The sequence below is a fragment of the Fukomys damarensis genome, unplaced genomic scaffold (genome assembly GCF_012274545.1).
Source record: "Fukomys damarensis isolate Sample0158 unplaced genomic scaffold, DMR_v1.0_HiC HiC_scaffold_11, whole genome shotgun sequence".
Lineage (NCBI taxonomy): Eukaryota > Metazoa > Chordata > Mammalia > Rodentia > Bathyergidae > Fukomys > Fukomys damarensis.
In genome coordinates, this window is record NW_022900923.1 from 39,631,341 (window position 1) to 39,637,969 (window position 6,629).

General features: G+C 54.5%; 1 pseudogene; it reads left to right on the plus strand.

The window, feature by feature from the left end:
• LOC104870015 overlaps positions 1-5,501 on the plus strand; it is a 7,834-nt pseudogene extending 2,333 nt beyond the window's left edge.
• Positions 5,502-6,629: the final 1,128 nt, after the last annotated feature.

Here is a 6,629-nt window from a genome sequence, read left to right on the forward strand (position 1 = left end):
CCTAGGGTCTAGGGTTAGACCTTTCTTGGCCTGTCACTTCCCATGTATCTGGTAAGACTGATGCTCTTCTAGCTCAAGGAACAGCTACACCAGGATTAGCTGGGCAGCTGGCAAACCCACAGGCCCCTAGGCTAAGGTTTCAAGGAACAGCTACACCAGGATTAGCTGGGCAGCTGGCAAACCCACAGGCCCCTGGATTCCAGGCTAAGGTGGGACCTGGGGATTCCTTTGTATCGAAGTGCACAGTCCCCAGTCCCGCTCTCCTGCGCGTAGGTGGCAGAGCAAGCCCAGCTCTGAATGCAAGTCCTGCACCTTGCTCACCCTCCTCTCTCCCCGCCTCCCCCCTGCCACGGCACACAGCGCTGCCTTCCTAGCTGAGCTGTGCCCCAGGAGCACCGAGCCTGTGCTAGGTGCTCTTCTCTCACCCCTATCGAGGAGAGGCTGAGGACAAGGGTGCACTTCGGGGTGATGGAAATTTGTCTAAGTCGGTTGGATGTGCAGCCGTAATGTTGGTCAGATCATTCGTTTTAATGACACTCTCAGGACAGGACAGAGTTCCCTTGGAGAGGGTTGGGAACGGGACACATGTCATCTGCAGTCTTAACAGTGTGGTGTCCTCCTCTAGACAGACCAGTGCAGTGATCTCCAGGGCTTCCTGATCTTCAATAGCTTTGGGGATGGCACAGGCTCAGGCTTTACCTCCCTGCTGGTACAGCACCTTTCTATGGAGTACAGCAGGAAGTCCAAGTTGGAGTTTGCTATCTACCCATCACCCCGAGTGTCCACGGCAGTCGTGGAGCCCTACAACTCCATCCTGACTACCGACTCCACCCTGGAGCACTCGGACTGTGTCTTCATGATGGACAACGAGGCCACCTTTGATACCTGCAACCGCCACCTGGACATCGAGCGCCCTACCTACAGCAACCTCAACCGGCTCATCGGCCAGGTTGTGTCCTCCATCACCCCCTCCCTGCGTTTTAACGGGGCCCTCAATGTGGACCTCGCCGACTTCCAGACCAATCTGGTGCCCTATCCCTGCATCCACTTCCCGCTGGTGACCTACTCGCCCATTGTCTCCGCGGAGAAGGCCTACCACAAGCAGCTGTCCGTGCCGCAGATCACCAACGCCTGCTTTGAGGCCTCCAGTCAGATGGTCAAGTGCGACCCTCTCCGCGGCAAGTACATGGCCTGCTGCATGCTCTACCGCGGAAGTGTGGCTGCCAAGGACGTGAATGCCGCCATTGCCACCATCAAGACCAAGCACAGCATCCGGTTTGTGGACTGGTGTCCCACCGGCTTCAAGGCAAGTGGGGTTGGAGGGAGGGCTTAGCCTGGGACCTGTGTCCTGAGGAGGGAGACTCCTACAGAGCTGCGGGCACGAAGGACGGATGGACTGGGGACGGGGACAACAGGGCAAACTGCAGTTCCGGAGGCCGCTCTGAGCTCGGTCCGTCCCAGGTGGACCAGAGCCCAGGGGGGCCTCTCCCTGAGAGGAGAAGTCTCGGCTTCCCGTCACTTAGCCTGGCGAGTAGGCTTCCCTAGGCGCGCCAGTCAAGTTGAGGGGACTGGCCTCGCTCGTGGGAGCGGGTGACATGGCCCTGGGCTGTGGTCCTCGCGTGGGAGTGCTGGTGGAACCCGAAAGGCCTCCCGTCAGGCTGTGGGGAAACAGGCCAGAGACTCTGTGTGTGCACTGTGCATGCAGTCGCGCTGCACTCACGCAGAACAATTTGTTTGTGCCCACGCTGCTGTCAGTTCCAGGCCCAGGGTGCTGGGCGTGAGGCCCAGTTCCACCTGTAGAGGCTTTGCTCTGGGGCACGCGACTCCGGAAAGAACACAGGTGGCAGCGATGGCCTTAGAAAGCACGCAGCCTTCCTGCCCGGTGACGCCGCTGTGGGTGTGAGGCCGGGATCCGGTCATCCAGGTGACAGCGCCTGCTAGTGGTGAAGAGCTGTTCTGCCGGAGATCCTGGGGCAGGGCCGGGGGCGGAGCGTCCGCTTCCACTTAGGAAGAGCTGGAGCCCCCAGAGGAAGGGCCGGCTGCTGGCAGGAAGTGGTACGCTTGCTGCCCAGGAGCCTTCATGGCAGGCTGACCATTTTTTATGAGTGGGTGAGGGAGAAACTGAATAGGAAATGCATTTAATGTGCTGCGTTCTGGATAGGCCTGTATTTAAGTAGGTTAAGTTTAGATATAGCTGGGGGTTTTCAGAGTTTTACGTTGTTAAAGCTAATTTTCTAAAGTATAGGAAAGCGGGCCGGGGATTTGGCTCAGGAGTTCCACCACCTGCCTCGCAATCCCCGGTACCAAAAAATAAAGAAAAGAAAGAGTAGGAAAGCACAGACACTGGTAGAGCTAAGACCCACATACCCACACCTGAGATTTCACATCGAAATCTGTTCCCTTTGTTTTTGCTTCGCTGACCCATGCAAACCCACCAATGTAGTTATACCACACATCCATCCATTTTCATGCCTAAAAAAATTAATAGTACTTCCCCTAGATGAGCATACTTATCAAGATACAAACTTTAGCAGTTGCCATAATGTTTTGTTAGTCGGTTTTTAAAATGAAGATCTAATCAAGGGCCAGGCATTTTACTTATTTCTCTCTTAATTTGCATGTGAAACCCTCTACCCCATCTTTGTTTTACAGATTAAACCCACAGCCTTCACACTGAGCCATTTTTATTTTTATTTTAAGCCCTTTTTATTTTTTCTTTTGAGACAGAGTCTTGTTACATTGCCCAGGCCGGGCTCACACTTGTGACCCTCCTGCCTCAGCCGCTCCGAGTTCTGAGATTATAGGTGACCACTATGCCCATTTCCCCCTATTTCTGGGCAGTGACTTTGTCCCATAGAATGTCCCACGTCTGGATTTGTCTGTTTCCTTGCAGTTGTGGTCTTCTCTCTCTCTCTGTTTCTTAAAGTGGGCAAACGCCAAATACCCAGTGACTGCGATTCCCAGTCACAGTGTCCGGGGCAGACCCCTCGCAGGACGTGCTGAGCACCGCTCAGACTGCTGTGTTTCTTCTTAGGTTGGCATCAATTACCAGCCCCCCACCGTGGTGCCCGGGGGTGACCTCGCCCCAGTGCAGCGCGCCGTCTGCATGCTCAGCAACACCACAGCCATTGTCGAGGCCTGGTGTCGCCTCAACCACAAGTTTGACCTGATGTTTGCCAAGCGGGCGTTTGTGCACTGGTACGTGGGCGAGGGCATGGAGGAAGCGGACTTCTTCGAGGCCCGCGAAAACCTTGCTGCCCTGGAGAAAGATTATGAAGATGTGGCCGCGGACTATGTGGAAGAGGAGGATGGGAGCGAGGACTACTAGGTGGCCTTGGCACTCAGTGCCTGATCTTTCACGCCCCAGTTTTGTCCCTTCTTCCATGTTTCCACAGTCCCCTGAGAACACACGTGTGTCACAAATACTGTGGCATTCTGTCCAGGCGCTGGCCTTCTCAGCCCCTGTGCAGTCGTCCTCAGTGGGGCGGACTGGCCTCGGGGACCCGGCGGCCTCAGGGACCCAGTGGCCTAGGGGACCCGGCGGCAGGGTCTGAGGCCTGGGGCCATATCCGCCTGTGAGCCCACACCTAACGCCTGTGCTGTGCTGTGCTGTGCTGTGGTCACTTCCTGTGGGGCCCCGCGGGCCCCCTGTGCCCAGCCCACCCCAAGGAAGGCTAAACCTGCTACAGGGGCCCTGACGGTTCTCTGCCCCAGCATTTGGGGGCAGAAACTGCTCCTTTCCAACGTCTGCAGGAAATGAAGCCGCGGTACCCTGGTCTCTCTCCTCTGGCCATCGGAGGGCAGTAGAGGCTGAGCCTCAGTCCAGCCTGCAGCAGCCATCTTACAGGTCGGGGCTCTGCCCGATGCCTGCTGAAGGGGTAGTGGCCAGGAGACAGGGCCCCTAAAAACAGGCAGCCTTACATGCGGGCTTATCCACCGTGTGGGAAATATTTAAAGTGCCTACGTGCCCTTTGGGCAAGAAAATGTGTACCTTTATTCTCCAAGGAGTCCCTAATGAGGAAGTTGGAACCCCTCATCTTGGGACCAGCGAATGGGGGCGAATGTGGTCTTCGAACATCAGTGCAGGGGTGAAGCGCTGGGCAGAGACCCCTTCCAGCACAGCCGGGCATAAGGCGCTTTCTCTTTAATAATGACGTGGCAGGTGTCCTGTGCCAGGAAGCGGGCGACCTGAGCTCTGAAAAGGTGGGGAATCTGCAGGGACCAGCTGTGCTCCTGTCGGGGTGACCGCCAGAAGGGTTCCCACCCCGTACTCTGGCCTGGATGTACCACTGAGGTTTGGACACTCATTCTAGCGTGTGGTTCAGGACACGGATCTGCTTTTTCCTCTTCCGGAGATCCAGTGAGTCTTGAGGCTCCCTCAGAATGTCACCTATGGCCTTGCTTTGGTTCCAGAGACTGGTCGCTAGCAGCACTCTGGAGACTGAGTCCTTCCATCTGCGAGCCCTGACTGATACCGTGAGGGGTTGGCGGATAGGATGGGGCCCCGAGCCAGAGCCACAGACTTTACCCCGAGTGTAGAGGAGCACGCATCGGAGAGGGGTCGTGGCCCTGTGTGATTGGCCTTCCCAGGCGGTGTGTCTCTGTGCACTACATTTTTTCTTTTTATTTATTTATTTATTTATTTTGTGGTACTGAGGATTAAACCCAGGACTTTTGCATTAAGTGATATCCACAGCCTTCTGAGTTTTTATTTTGAGGAGGTGGCTCTCGATAATTTGCCTGGGCTGGTCACAAACTTGAGATCATTCTGCTTCAGCCTTCCACAGTGCTGGGATTACACATGCCGCTATACTGGGCTTCTTCATTTTCCTGTCTTCTTCTGTGACTACAGTTCTAAATTGAGGTCTGACAATCTCCTATATGGCTTTTAGTCCCTTTTCCCTCAGGCTTCATAGTCCCCCAAAGACAAGACTGTATTCATTTGTGTAGATTCCCCAGTAGTCCAGCCGTGACACTGTATTTTGATTTGTGCCCCACTGTCCTACACCAACACTCCCTCGGAGTACTTGTTGACATTCTATTTCTAGTCCCCCCCGTCTCTCCCTCCCTCCCCTCCTGATGGACCAGCTCCTGTTTCCTCTCCTACTTGAAGGGCTGGGACTAGATGAGGAATGAGGTAGAGAAGGAAAGAACAGAGGTTAGACAGACCTGCCCTAGGAAGGTGCCTATTAAATGACACGGATCTGTTCAAATGCTCAGCCAGTGTCTAAACCCAGAGCCCGGAGAGTTGATGTTTCTTTCCTTCTTTCCCCTGCTTTTACTCACTTGAGCATGTGGATTTATATCTACTGCACCCCTACAACTAGAGCACAATCAGCACTGAAAATCACAGGCCAAAAATGCCAGCCCCAGTCGGCCTATCATTGCTTTACCTGCCTTACAGAGTAGCTACCACGGAGCAAGAGAATACTGATGGGTGCGAGGCAAGGATAGGCTGCCCTGGCTGGCATTTTTTGCTCTTTGTTTTTTGAGACAGGATCTCCCAACGTAGTGCAGGCTGGCCTTGAACTCACTATGTAGCCCCAGCTGGCTTCAAATCCTCCTGCCTCAGCCTCCCACGTGTTAGGGTTACAGGTGTGTGCGACCATACCCAGCTGGGGCTGGAATTTTTGATCTCTAGTTTTCAAGGCTGATGATTTTCTGGCTAGGCAATTCTTCCCCTACTACCCTAGACCACGAGAGACCACCCCTCCCTGCCCCAGTGGCCCAGGAAGCAGGAAGATGTCCACTGAGGGCTGGGCATCTGCTCCTGCAGCCTTGTGATAGATACAGATGACATCAGTTACCAGTAGGGCAGCGAGCATTTGGATCAGCTGGTGGCCCTGTCTCCTCTCATGGCCCGCAGGTGGAACAGAGCGCAGGTCACCTTCTCCTCTTCCCTTCCTTTAGTACCCATGAAATACACAGGAACAGCCTTTGTCAAATCAGTGCCCGGTCTTGGTCCCTCCCACCCCCTGCAATGCAGTGCACAGGGCCGAGTGCCAGGGAGAGTTTTGCCTGGGTTCCTTACAAATTCAAGCTTTAACAGAGTGAGCCTGGAGAAGACATTCTTGCCTTGGGGTTGTGATCTGAAACTATTATTAATGGGACTCTTAAAGGCTCTACTTGACGAATGAGCACAAAGCAAGCACTGCCTTTCTCAGACTGGGATTCTTCCAGCTGGTGTTATTCATGGAGCTGGCAGAAGGGTTGTATCCTTGGCCAGAGCAGGTCTAACCCTAGATCGCCTTCTATTTGTAGCTGCCCTAGACTCCTACAGCCCATGGACCTTGGCTCCACGGAGTTCTTGGCAGGTGTAGCATCCACTAGCTTTGCGGGTGAGGAAGAACCAGGACGGACTGTGTCTCAGGACTCAGTGTCAGTGCCACGGGCAGCACGACACAGGCCGGTGGGTGCTTGAACAGACACTGCTGGTGCGACGCTGGAATTCCTGGCCTGTTTTATGCTTCAGATAAAATTCATCTTTTATTCACTCACAGGAGACAAGAAAGGATTTAGACATCTTCACAACTTTCTGTTTTCCTCTGAGGGAACAGAAGGAAACATCTAAGGAGAGGACGCTTCCCGGGCAGCAGTGTGGGTCCATCGAGTGGCAGACACTGCCCACA